Raw genomic sequence first — 15,803 nt, forward strand, 5'->3', positions numbered from 1 at the left:
AAGAAATTAGCATCTACACATATAATTTATGACCACTTGATGCATGTATTATGTTTCTATAGTTTGTTAGTCACCAAAGTGGTCAAACTAAAACATTTAAAATTATCCACATGCACAAAACTTTATGAGATTATGTATGCATTTGTATTCATATAGCTTGTTAGTCACCAAAGTGGCCAAACTAGTATGGTTAAGAAAAATATGCACTCATAAAATTGTCATTTATCTATGAAGGTTAATTAAATGTCTATATTGAAAAATAAATAGATAAATTGACTTTCACTATTGCTAGAACTTAAGAATTTACCCAAAGGTGAATCTATCATTCTACGAATAGTGAAAATTATAAGGTAAATTAATATTTTAGTCAAACATATATTGTATATCCAAAGATGTCGTATATGTTTGATAAAAATTATTCAATTACCTTTTAAAAATAAAAATGGCATTTAAATTATGATAATGCATCGTAGTATCTACCCAAAGGAGAATTACGATATATTTTTATCGTTTTACTGAATTCACATTATTTTTTGACTTGTGAACATGTATATCTATTTTGCAGTTATTCCTCTTCATTCACATGCTTCGTCTGTTACTGTGTTCAATGGATTGAACTTCTCTGAATGGCATGAGCAAGTCCAGTTTCACTTAGGTGTAATGGATCTTGACTTGGCTCTGCTGAATGACAAACCTACTGCCATTACTGATAAGAGCAATGAGGATGAAAAGTCTTCTCATAAATCATGGGAACGCTCTAACAGATTAAGCCTTATGTTTATGCGAATGACTGTTGCTAACAACATTAAGAGTACTATTCCACAAACAAAAAGCGTCAGGGAATACCTGAAGTTTGTGACGTTTTCGTTCTGCTGATAAGTTTCTCGCTGGTACACTAATGGCTGAACTCATGACCATGAAGTTTGATGGGTCGCGTAGTATGCAAAATCATATCATCGATATGACTAACATTGCAGCAAGACTTTCGACCTTGGGGATGAAAGTGGATGACACCTTATTGGTTCAGTTTATTCTGAACTCATTGCCTCTTAAGTATAGACCATTCTAAATTAGCTATAACACTATTAAGGATAAGTGGGATGTTAGTGAATTGTCCAGCATGCTTACTCAAGATGAGTCAAGACTTAACAAACAAGGAGGTCATTCAATTAACCTCATGGGTCAAGGAGCTGGTAAAGGACTTAAAGTGAAGGCCAACAAGTTTAAGAAAAAGAAAGCACCAGCTAATGCTCCACAGGATGCTCATAAGGAACTCAAGGCCGATGTGTGTCATTTCTATAGAAAGGAATGACACTATCGTTAAATGAAAGTTTTGCTTATTTGTGGCATAAATGTTTGGGTCATATATCCAAAGAATAGTAAAGAATGAGATTCTTTCGAATTTAAATTTTGTTGATCTTGGTATATGTTTAGATTGCATTAAAGAAATGCAAACCAAACATACCAAGAAAGGTACCACAATGAGCACTCAGCTTCTTGAAATTATGTTTGCGGACCCTTTGATGTTCCATTTTTTTGTGGAGAAAAATATTTTATCACCTTTATCGATGATTTTTCACGTTATGGATTCATCTATTTGATGAAAGAAAAAAATCTCAAGCAGTGGGCGCTCTCAAAGTTACGTTAATAAGGTTGAAGACAATTAGATAGAAAAGTGAAAATCATTAGGTCAGATAAAGGATGTGAATATTATGGAAAGTATAACGAATCAGGACAATCTCCAGGTCTATTTGCAAAATTCCTCGAAGAGCATGGCATATGTGCACGGTATACTATGTCAGGAACACCTCAACAAAATGGTGTGGCAGAAAGGCGTAATCGAACACTTATGGATATGGTTAGAAGTATGGTGAGTAATTCTTCATTACCCAAATCATTGTGGATGCATACTCTTAAAACCGCTATATATTTATTGAACATGATTCCAAGTAAGGCAGTTCCAAAGACCCCTTTTGAACTGTGGACTAGAAGGAAGCCTAGTTTAAGACATCTGCATGTTTGGGGATGTCAAGCAGAAGGTAGAGTTTATAATCCACATGAAAAGAAATTAGATTCTCGAACGGTAAGTGGTTACTTTATTGGTTATCCAGAGAAAGCTAAAGGGTATAGGTTTACTGTCCAAATCATAGTCCGAGAATTGTTGAAATCGGTAATGTAAAATTCATTGAGAATGATGAAGTTAGTGGGAGTGTTGAACGACAAAGTGTGGAAATTAATGAGGTAAGGGTAAATATTTCATTGCCCATGAATGTACCTACTTCCACACCAATAACAAATGTTGTCCCTCTTGTTGAAGAACACTTTAACGAACAATATTTGGGTGAAACACTTAAAGAAAGAACTAACTCACAAGTATATGACGCAAATGAATCACAAACATTGTCATTAAGAAAATCTCAAAGAGAAAGAAAATCGTTCATTTCATATGATTATGTGATTTATTTGCAAGAGTCAGATTTTGAGATTGGAATTAATAAAGATTCGGTTTCATTTTCACAGGCCATAGAAAGCACTTAGTCTGATATATGGATTGATGTCATGAATGAAAAGTTAAAATCCATGAAAAATAACAAAGTCTGGGATCTCGTTCAATTACCAGAAAGTTCTAAAAGAATCGGGTGTAGATGGGTCTTCAAGACCAAACACAATTCAAATGGTAATATTGAACGATATAAAGTCAGACTTGTTGCCAAGGGATACACTCAAAAAATAAGGCATTGATTATAAAGAGACTTTTTCACCGGTCTCAAAGAAAGACTCATTAAGAATTGTTTTGGCTTTGGTAGCTCATTATGATTTAGAGTTACATCAAATGGATGTGAAAACTGTCTTTCTTAATGGAGACCTCGAGGAGGATGTTTATATGGACCAACCAGAGGGTTTCGAAATTAAATGAAAAGATCAAATGGTGTGTAAGCTAAAGAAGTCAACATATGGACTCAAACAAGCCTCACGACAATGGTATATAAAGTTTAATGATACCATAACATCTTTTGAATTTAAGGACATTATCGTTGATCGGTGCATATACCAAAAGATCAGTGGGAGTAAGTTTATATTCTTAGTCTTGTATGTTGATGACATTTTACTTGTTGTTAATGATTTAGGCATATTGCGTGAGACGAAAGACTTCCTCTCTATGAACTTTGAAATGAAAGATATGGGTGAGACATCCTATGTGATAGGGATAGAAATATTCCGTGATAGATCACAAGGATTATTGGTATTGTCTCAAAAGGCTATATCTAAAGAGTTCTAGAGAGATTTAACATGAACAATTGTTCAGCAAGAATAGTTCCTATTCAAAAAATGGGACAAATTTAATCTCATGCAATGCCCAAAGAATGATGTAGAACGAAAAGAAATGAAATCAATTCCTTCATCTTCTATTGTTGGAAGTTTGATGTATGTTCAAATTTGCACAAGACCGGATATTATTTTGCGGTCGAAATGCTACGAAGATATCAAAGTAATCCTGGAATTGATTAATGAAAAAACTGCAAAGAAAGTTTGTGGAATGTTATGAAGCCACAATTCATGCATTATGGCTGCAGAACTTCATTTTAGGACTTGGGGTTGTCGACACCATTACCAAGCCGCTGAAAATTTATTGTGATAATGATGCAGCAGTATTCTTCTCCAAGAACGATAAGTACTCCAAATGTGCCAAACATATGGAATTAAAAAACTGTATTGTCAAGGAAGAAGTTCAGAAACAAAGAGTGTTACTTGAGAATATTAGAACTGATCTCATGATTGCAGATCCGTTAACAAAAGGCTTACAACCAAAGACATTTAAAGAACATGTTCAAAGAATGGGTCTTGATTGTACTTATGATTGATACATTTATGATGTTTTTACACTCTGAGCTCAAATTATGTGTTTCTGATATACATTAATGAATTTCTTGTTTCTCATAATGGTGTATACATTATTGTCTTGAGATATTACAAGATAAGTCTCTATGAGACATTATTGTGGACCATAATGTTATATGTTTTATAGCTTATGAACCTAGAATGATGAGTTGCTAATGTAGTAGTATCTGGAAGGAAGTATGTAGCCTAAAATTTATGTACAATCACCATAACTAGCATTAGTAGTTTGTTATATTGTGGTATGTATGATGGACATTATACAAGAGATTTATTATACGCGCAACTAATGTTTATGAAATATTAATGTTATATGGTCATTGGGCCAAGTGGGAGAATGTACGAATTATTATTAAATATTTGTTACTTATAATCCAAGTAATACCATAAATAATATTTAATAAGGAATAGATCTCGTTCGTATATTGGTTACTTGATGGACATACCAGATTAATTCATAACCTCTATAAATTGGTCCTCCCTCCACCCATTAGGGTTATCACATATTCTCTACAATAATTTCATCGCTGACGATTGTGATAACATAAAGTTAGAGCAAGGAGGTAAAAACCAATTTACGACTAAAGTTTCCGCTTCTCTTTGTGATGATGTCTTCCGCATCAGGTATGTGCCCCTAACGATCTCTATGTAAGATTATCGTGTTCAAGATCCTGAAAGTATTTAATCTTACTCTGACGCCTCGCTTAAATTTGATTGGGTTAAGTAGTGTGCGGCTCGATATTGATTGTTGGACTTCCAAAGGTCAGTATGACTGCTTTCAATTGTAAAGCGGTCTTCCTCTTAGATGCTTGATTCTGAGCCGATCCTACTCGGGCAAAGGTTCATGTCGTATGAGAGAAAGTTTTTTTTTTTATTTTTTCCACTGGATTGTTTGTAGAATATTTTTTAGATTGAATCTCACTATGTATCACAATGTGACTCGCTATTTTCCCTAGATCCGATATGGTCACACACATCGTATGAGAGAAAGTTTTTTTTATTTTTTCCACTGAATTATTTGCAGATTTATTTTATATTGGATCTCACTATGTATCACGGTGTGACTCGCTCTTTTCACTAGATTCGATATTGTCACAAACAAAATGTGTATAATGTATAGTAAAAGTTCTACCAATTAATTTGGTTTGTATGCGATGAAGCCTATAACAAATCAGGTCAATGGCAATAGAATGTAAAATTGAATAGCATTTTAAATATAGAAATATGTCAATTTGTTTGAAATAGACTAATTATTAGACAAAATGCAGAAATCTTTTTTGGGCCTGGCAATTATATATAGAGAAAATCAGATAAAATGACTAGTTAATTAAAAAAAAAAGGAAAAATTACTTGGATGGATGTCTTTTAATAAATAATTACTGATTTTAGCGATACTTTTTATTTATTACCATTTATAGCAATACATAACAATAGTATGTTAAATCTGCAATATGTATTAAAAGTAAATTAAGTATGCAATATATATGTATTATAACTGTTTTTAAAAATATATTGTGCTTGTTTGGTAAGAAGTTGACACATTGTATTATAAGTGTATTAAAATGTGTGATAAATCTATTATCCATCAATAAAACTTATATTATATGTGTTTTGTAAATTGTTATTTGCAATATGTATTAAAATTGATTTGTAATATGTATGAAAATTGTATTATACATGTATTAAAAGTGATCAAGTGAAAAAAAATGTTATTGCTATAAATGGTAAATATTTTTTTATTATAGTATATTTAGGTAAGTTTCCCAAAAAAATATATCCAAAATAATTCAATTATCAAACTCAGCTACTACTGGCTTCATTTCCTTTCTTTTCTATTAGTCTTGGGTATATTGGTCCTCCTAATGCGACAAAATAATGGGCCGAGATTTTAGTTTGGGCCACAAAGCCCAAATTTCTTCGTTCACTTATGGGAAAATTATTGGGGAAACTAAGCAAATATCTCATAAAAGCAAAATAGTTATAAATATATACCCTTTTAGATTCATATCCATTAAATAATTACACTCTATACCTTTAACTAATTTCTATATTAGTATCATATATTGTATTGGTATCATTAAGGCTGGTAATTTCGCTTAATTGATAATAAATCAGTATATATATACTGTATTGTGATCATTAAGGTTTTTTGTTCAGAAATTACTCATTAATCAATGATTCTATTAGAGTATATATATACTTTTATAGTATCATTGACTAATGAGTAATTTCTGAACAAGAAGTCTTAATGATACCACAACAATATACATATATCACAACATTATAAATATACTCTTATAGTATCATTGACTAATGAGTAATTTATGAACAAGAAACCTTAATGATACCACAACAATATAAATATACTCTTATAGTATCAATTTATGAACAAAATACCTTAATGATACCAATACAATATATATTTATTGATTTAGTATCAGTTAAGCGAAATTATCTGCCTTAATGATATTAATTTAGTATCAGTTCATGATACATCACTGGACATTCAGATACATAGGTTAGGAATGTATCAGAGGGGATAAGACATCTGGTTATATCACTGGACTTTCGGATACATCAGTAGACATCCTAATACATAAGTGAGGGATGTATCAGAGAGGGGAGGAATGTATCCGAGAGGGATATGAATGTATCAGCGAAAGGAGAGTGATGTATCCGAGAAGGAATTTTGAATTTTGAATTTTTTTTTTAAATATAGAAAATTTTAGAGATTATGATAAAATAAGATGTGTATTTAATTAATTTTTTCATTTTTTACTCAAATGGAAAGAAAATCTAATAAATGCTTTAATTTAGTTTAATACATATACAAATAATTAATTAGTACGATATTTATTATTTTTTCACCATTTCGAATGGTAGATAACTCTAGTCGTTACGCTAAAATTTAGATAAATCCAAAATAAAATATTATTACTTACCATCCACTTGAATTTATCTTAATACTTCTTCTTCTTTTTAAAAAAAATACTATTACAACCCACCTACGACCTACGTAGATGATGATTAGAATCAACCCATGTGACACCAGCTATAAAATACTACTACTAGCATAAGCATTTAGTCAAATGAAACCAAATAAGGCATTATACCTCTTAGCCATTGGGGAAAACTTGATACACGTGCAACCGTTTAATTTTATATTACTATGCCTAAAATAAATTGGTCATTTGATTAATCAAATTAAAATATGCAATAAGTATTGAAATTGTAAAATTAAATCTTAAATGACTAGGCCCGTTTGAATTGACCGAATTTAAGTACACTTTTTAAGGGAAATTTTCGCAAATAATTATTATAATAAACTTAATTATACTTCATAACTATAATTATAGTTTGCATATTTACGAGTTGTAACTACAATTTAAGATGTCTCGTTTGTATAATTCATGGGTTTGTATGATTCGCGGGTGAGGTTGTATAATTGTGCTATTTATGTATAAACTCGAAATAACAAATTTATACAAACACAAACATATGAACTTTAAACAGTTACACAAATTATATTATACAAAATTACATTATACAAAAGTTATACAAATTTCGAATTATACAAACTCAAAACCTCAGCCCAGTAATTATCATTGAATGTTGGTCACGAGTGGTAATTAACCAAAACTATAGTTATGATGACTAATTAACTGGTATATGTTTGCTTAACCATGTAATTTTCGTCATTAGAACTTAATTTATACTATTAGATAAGATATTAATTTGTGATGAAAAAAAATAAGAGATTAATCAGAGTAAAATAATCGTTAAGCCAATAGCATAAGTTGGATAATCCCAACTTAATTAGTGTATCCTCACTTTTTAATCAAGTATTGTTCTTTCATATTCATATTTCAAAGATATATTCAACTCCTATATTTTTGTCGAATTTGAGATTATATATATATAAACTTCAATTTTGAGGAAAATAAAGATGATACAAAAAAAACTCAATGAAAACATGGAAGAGCCTTACCTGAATAGAATGCTTAAGAAAGGAAAAGACCTTTAATGTGTACAAAATGGTGCAGTATAAGCTGATGAAGATAGACATCTAAACAGAGTGAAGTGTAAATTGTAAACATACGAGGAAGATACGTAGTTGTAATATGGAGAACTGAAAAGACCAAAATACCATTTAAAGCTATGAAACAGACATGTTGAAACAAGCCTTTTCTAATAAAATATATATATAACATTGGCTTAGGAAAGCTAATAATAAATTAGTTTTCCTTAGCCATAGTAAAAAATAACATGTTATTTTCACTAGCTTCACTGATTTACATTTCAAGGACAATAGCGATCAGACCTCATTGAATGAATAGGCTACAAGTACTAAGACAAAATTCACAACAATAAGTAAGTGCACGTTATTGGCTTTTTGTCAAAATTAGTTTACCAATACTAACTATATCAACAAAATATTTTGAAAAACATAAATGAGTACAAGTTAATTTAGGAATTTCTATTAGGGATAATATTTTTTTAATTGGAAAAATGCTCATTGAGGATTTCTAATTTGGTACTATAAGGAAGCCATACAACGGCAATCCGTCTTATGTTAGTAAAATAATGACATTGTAAACTTTTTTATATATAAAAATTTGTTGATCGAAACATGATTATTTTAATTAAAATTTTAAATCACCAATATAAACATAATTTAATCTTTATTGAATATTGAAGCGTGTATAATATTTAAGATGAGGGGTGGGGGTGGGTTTGGGATCATGTATCTCATTAATTGAAACGAATCTAACAATCTGATGATTAATTCAAAAATTAGCTCATAAGGCGAGTTACTCAACACTATATAAGAGACCAAATATGCACAATTATTGTGGGAACTTAACATACAAATTGCATGTAGGCTAAAACATGCATTGATGGAACCATGTCTAATTAAGTTCTAATAAATGGAAACCAATATGTATGTGAATTAATTGCTTATGTTCAAAATAAAAGAGTTTGCCAGAGATAGCATTGAAAATATGAGTCTTAGAATGAGGCAAGACAAGTAGCTAGACTTTAAGGTACAATGCATCTAACTCATGAATGAGTGTTAGAGCAAATAAAGAAAAGCATGACATTCCAAATATCTTAACTGTTGACAGAGAAGATGGGATTGTGATTTCCTGTATATGTGATGTTTTTGGTAGGGATACCTACCCCTCACATTTTTATTTTATAAAATAAAATAAACAAGATGGTCGAGTTTAATTCAATTTCAAAAGACTAACTTATAAGGTGAGAGTGAGTCAATACGATACGAGAAGACCAAGTATTTCATCTATAGACGACTTGGGACTACTGATACACTACTAAAATATAGGTCAAAACCGATTGATAAGATCGATTTTAAAGGAAAATTGATGGACTCTCGATTTTGCCTTTGTCGCTTTTGTGAAATCAACAGATAAGGTCGATTTTTCAAAAATAAATACATGAAAAGATGTAGCTACTTGGAATCAAACCCATGTTTTTCTATGACTTTGGACAATTCTACCACTCCCACCCCATGCTCTTTGATAAAATTTTATCATCGTTTTTATTTATACTTTGCAATTAGAAACCCGAAAAACCCGACGGACGTCCGTCGGTTTTTATTAAAAAATAAATTATTATTTTTTTGAACTAGCTCTATCTGTCGGGTTTCTCATTAATTTTAGTAGTGACATCTTTGTACGCCAAAAATTGGATATCTGGAGCATGGACAATATAACATGAGGGTTCAACATCAGGTAAGTCAGGAATTGAGATGGGTCTTATGAAGATATCATGATAAGAAATTGACATTAAGAAAGCTTAATTTAACCCTAAAAAGATATCTCGTGAGGTGAAAATTCATTAAATCATATATAATATACTTAAATCTTTTTTCAAATACATATATCCTCTTTAATTAAAATATCTTGTTAAACTTGGAGTGGCTCCACACGCTTATAACTATGTCTTTCAACATTATGAAGATGACTAATCGAACTAATGATGATAGACAAGTAGCAACAAAAAAATTGCTCTAAAGAAATAGAGATCATGATGAAGTTGAACTTCACATGATCATGTTAGCAAGTAACTACAACAAAATGTCCAATAAAACACAAAGGGTGAATGTTGCCATAATATCTATAAGTAAACCGTATAAATCAGTGTTTAGTACTCTCGATTTGATAAAAAAAATATTTTAAATCATGAGATCAATGATCAAATTATTCAAAATCACATAAGGAGATCAGATCTCATCCCACGAACAATGTGGCAAACTCAATATGTTCAACATGTATAGATATATAAAGTACAAGTTTGCAATTACTTTCCACACAATTGATATATACAGTAACAACTTTATAATTATTGACTTGAAACTTGGATTCTTATATATTGATATTTGATAGAATCACATATTATATATATATAATGCATCTGATGTTTGCATGTGTATGTGAGAGTGGAGTAGAAGACAATTTGAAGTAGAAATTAAAGTGGAATGAATGAGGACAAACACATAAGGTAATGGCAAGTTGTTGACAAATGTTTTAAAGGGATAAACTATGAATTGTAGATAGTAGTAGAAATGTACACGAAAGGGGTTTAATTGGGAGGATCTAACGGCCACCTACTTGGAACATGTGATATGTTGGGCTAAACTTTAGTGTTGTAGGACCATTTACCCATACTCCCAAACCCCAAAACCACACACAAAAAATCTTTTAATCAAGCTGGTATGGATATCGAACATCAAATAAAAAAATGAAGATATAACTTGACTTTCAATACATATATAATCACTCGATTAAAATTAGTTATAAGCTTACTGAAAATAAATATTTATATATCAGCTGATGATTATTATTTTGATAGACGACTATATTTATCATGTAAAATTTTCCGCGATAAAGATAGTTGACAATATGATAGGCTAGTTTTCTTGAGGATACATGGAGTCCCAATATTGCAATTGGTGGTGGCATGTCTTCTTCACTTGTTGTCATGGACCCCCTAGCTATTTAACCCTAATAATTCTATAGCCTTTTTTTATCACTTAGCTTTCTAACCATCAAAATTAGGTCTTGCTTGAAATCTTGATCATCCTTTCTTTTCACGTTAGGGTAGGGGCAAATCCAATGTTTCCATACTAGTTGACGTCCAACTCAATATAGAAAATCTTTTAATTTAAGTTATATAATATATTATTACGAGACAAAAAAAATTGTACTATCATATCATATAATCACTTAAAAATCATTCATATATAAATATTTTAAAAATATGAGATAGTGCAAAAATAATTTAGACGGAGAGTTTATGTAATATAAACTCATAAAAATAAAATAGGTTTAAGTTATATTCACCAATAGTATAACAATGTTCTTGCACTATCAATGAACTTAATTTATTATAATGGGTTACTTATTGTTTGTTTTAAGCTATTAACCAATATTTTAAAATAGCAATTACCTTTTAATTATCACCCCTTTTCACCTTATTTAGGGTAGGGGCAAATTTAATTTTTCCATACTAGTAGACACAACCAATACATAAAAAACTTTCCGTATAAAATCATATAATTTTAACAATATCAATCCAAATAATTTAAACTCTAAAAATCATTTACTTTAGCATCTATATCTACTTATATATTAGTGAAACTGCATTGGCGGTGGAGCTAAAAAAATTATTAAGAGGATTTAAAATATGAAAAAACAAATACATCAAATTTAAAATGTCAAATAAAGTTCTACTATATATAAATAAAAAATATTTTTAATCATATACAAATTATATAATTTTTCACTGATCAAGCTGATAAACTCCTCAACTCTATCTGACTTCGCCCTTTGAGATTGTAAGTGTGAAAAGGTGAGAGGTGAAAGGAACTAAAAAAGAGTGAATAATTATTGACTTTATTGTTGATGTTGAAGTGGATTCACACTTCGTAATTTCCCACGTATGACGGTTTTGCCTAATTCTTCTTTATCTATGTTAATTAATTAACAATCATTATCTTCATCATTAAACAAAAAAGATTTGGTTAAACATGAAAAGGTAAATAGCTGAAAAGGCTATAACTATAATGTAAAGCTAATTAACTTCTTGTATGGAAAAAAAAAAAAGGTTAATGTAAAAGTTAAGCAAAAAGTTATTATTATTATTAATTGAGAAGCTTTTGCTTTCACGTTTCATGACAAGGAAAAAGGCAAATTGGCACTGTTTGGTTTTTTTTTTTTTCATGAAAAAAGAATAATAAATACGTAAATTACTTAAAAAGTGGGGGAGAATTTATTTTTATTTAGTTTAGAAGGAAAAAAAAAGAGAAGAGGGTCATTGTCTTAAAAAAGAGAAGAGGCAAGCACACGAGGGCCTCCAAAAAGAACCAAAATTTAAAAAACAACAAAAGATGGGTGGTTCCCCGCACGTGTGTTTAGGTTCCCTTATAATGCTCTCGATTAAGTTATTTCGTAATTATAATTTTGAGATTAAAATAATTTTATCTTGATAAAGGTGAATTTAAAATTAATTGTATACATGATATAAATAATAATGAACATATTATCATATGTTCAAGTTAAACGAATTTATTATTTACATTTTTCTTGTAAATAATTTATATTTGGAAATAATATTATTTTTCCTTAATTAAGAAATAAAAAGGATGGATTACTCTTCCTTAATTAGAGGTTTCGTGTTCGAGCCCCAAGTATGGAAATTTTTTTGGTAGGAAGCGCTATCCCTCAAATGGGACCGTATACCTGCGAATCTGAATTAATCGGATTTTACCAAACACTAGGCGAAAAACTAATAAAAAACTCTAAATTTTTGAATATTTTGATTATAAATTATGATTCATAGTGTTTAGATATATTTCTATAAATATTGTATATTTCATTTTAGAAAAATAAAAATTGATATGGAATTTATATTAAACACTAGATATAAGGTGCCCGTGCTAGCACAGGCCCAACATCTGTTACTTTTTTGTTTTAATTAATGTGATACAAATGTAATTTGGAGCCATTCAAAAATTTATATTTTTAAAAAGATTTTTAAGTTATTAATTATTGTAACTTATTGTACTCTCTACATAATTTTTACATAAAATATATTACTCTCTTTTTCTCAATTTATGCTGCACAGCGGAATTTTCAGAGTCACCAAAAAATTTAAAACATTTCTTTTAGGTATTTTATGATTTATAATATTTCTTATGCATTATTCACATAATATATGTTACTCCCTTTATCTTAATTTACGTGGCACAAGTAAAAATTCCAGAGTCAACCAAGAAAATCAATTATTTTATATCTTAAATTGTAATTATTTTGATTTATAGTCATTTTTTTGTAATTATCAAATATAGAACAAATTAAAAAATGAAGTAAGACAAATAAATTAACACAGAGAAATTTTTGAAAGTATTGTTTCTACCACTTATTGATATTTAATAATAACAATAATAATTAATTTATCATTCCTAAAAAATTGTTGAAATTTTATGAACAAATTATTTTTATTTTAATATTGTGATTTATTGTTCTTTTTATGTAATTATCAAATATATAACAAATTAAAAAATGAAGTAAGACAAATAAATTGACACAAAGAAATTTTCGAAAGTATTGCTTCTACCACTTATTGATATTTAATAATAACAATAATAATTAATTTATCATTCCTAAAAATTTGTTAGAAATTTTATGAACAAATTATTTTAATTTTAATATTGTGATTTATTGTTCTTTTTATGTAATTATCAAATATATAACAAATTAAAAAATAAAGTAAGACAAATAAATTAACACATAATTTTTTTTGAAGTATTGCTTTTAGCCACTTATTAATATTAAATAATAATACTAACAATAATAATAATAAATTTATTATTTCTAAAAATTTGTTGAAATTTTATGATCAAATTATTTTAGTTTTAATCTTGATAAAAGAAAATGTTAAATAAAGAAGAAATAGTGGGGGATGGTTGGGGACGTGACACGTGAGAGAATTAACTTGGTTGGATTATTGTGTGGTAAAGAGATGACATATGCAAGGGACACTTTAGTCTATACACTCAAAAAGTATTCATAGTTTTCTATAGTAAAATTCCCTTAGGTCCAATTATATTGCTTCATTCTAAGTGAAATGACTAAAATACTCTTTAAAAGCCAAGCAGGTATGTTGACAAGGTGTGTGCTTATTCCCATTTATAAGATAGGAGTATATATATAATATAATATCTATTAGTAGAAGTTAACTTACAGTTCACATGCTTTGAACTTTTTTTTTTTTTTTTTCATAATATACGAGGAGTAATAATGTAATTTTGTTATAGCAATTGATATTATGCTAGTGGTGGCTAATGGTTGAATATTTTATTATAAAACTCGACTAATCAGGCATATTAAAAGGAACCATCCAATAACTATAACATCACAAATGATAATTCTAATTTTTATCGAATCTTTATATTCAATTATGCCCTTTTTTTTTTACTCTTTTAATTACTAGTTTACTACAGTATATATGAAATAAAAGAGAGAGAAAAAAAAATGCTAATCAAGCAACTAAGATTAAAGGCATAATACGTAAATATGACCCTTAACTTGGCATCAGCTGACAACTATGACCTTTAACTTTGGGTGTGCACAAATAGGCACTTAAACTTGTATAAAATTGAACAAATAGACACATTCATCCTACATGGCACCTTACATGAAAATTTTGTGTCCTATGTGGCGTCCTACATATATTATGCCATGTAGGACATGTGTGTCTACTTGTTCAATTTTATACAAGTTTAAGTGTCTACTTATGCACACTTAAAGTTAAAGGGTGTAGTTGTCCGTTGAAGCCAAGTTAAGGGTATGTATTATGCCAAGATTAAATAAAGCGCTTACATCCTTTTTTTGGCGCATATGTTCATGGAGATATTCCAAAAGTGAGTTGGCTAAAACATATTCCCAGCGTGTTACTGTCGTAATTTTTAATAATAGAATTATTTCAAATTATGTTTTATTTAAAATTTAAGATTAAATTATTATTTTTTATATTATCTTGAATTGTTTTTAAAAATTATAAACACCCTATTACGTAAGAGAGAATTATTGAAAATACTCTTAAATTTAGCGCAAATTATTAATTTTATCCCCAAACTATTGACGGTGTTAAAAAAACACTCATTTACTTGATCAACTGGACTTAAATACACCCTAATCATGTAATATGAGTGAAATACACCCTTAAATTCTTATCATATTTAGGGGTGCTTTCAACATTTCTCTCGTTTTTTTATTAAGAGTCTCATACTCCCACAAAAATTTGAAACCACTTGTTATGTCATGTTGCATATCAAGAGTGCATCTAACTTTAGTTAGTCAATAATGTGTCAAGTTTAAAAGTGTCTTCAATACTTCTCTCTAAAAAGAAATGACAATAAAATAGTTAAAATTTCCTCTTGATTAATGTTTTCTAAAAAGAGGGAGACATACGAATTATGATAATTAATTTAAGACTGAAGAGTTAGGAAGAAAAAAAACATAATACATAAATATATACCTTTTAACTTGACCTTAATCGATTATATTCATCAATTTTGAGTGTGCATATATACATATAGAAAATTGAATAAATAGCTATACATGTCCTGCTATGTAACAAATCACATATCATGTTATCTACTTATTCATATTCAAAATTAAAGCACATAGATATTAATCAGATCTGTTTATATACTACGTATGAAAAGAAAACTAGAAAGCAAACAACTCAGAGATCACGACGGTCACGTGATCCGAGTGAAAAACCTCACGCGGTGGCATACTCTTCTGTCACCCAAAACAACATCCCCTTCCTTAAATGCGCATCCCTGGCGTCAGTTTTGCCATTAATAGCCAAACCTA

This window comes from Solanum tuberosum, unplaced genomic scaffold (assembly GCF_000226075.1).
Source record: "Solanum tuberosum cultivar DM 1-3 516 R44 unplaced genomic scaffold, SolTub_3.0 scf00159, whole genome shotgun sequence".
NCBI classification, from domain to species: Eukaryota; Viridiplantae; Streptophyta; class Magnoliopsida; order Solanales; family Solanaceae; genus Solanum; species Solanum tuberosum.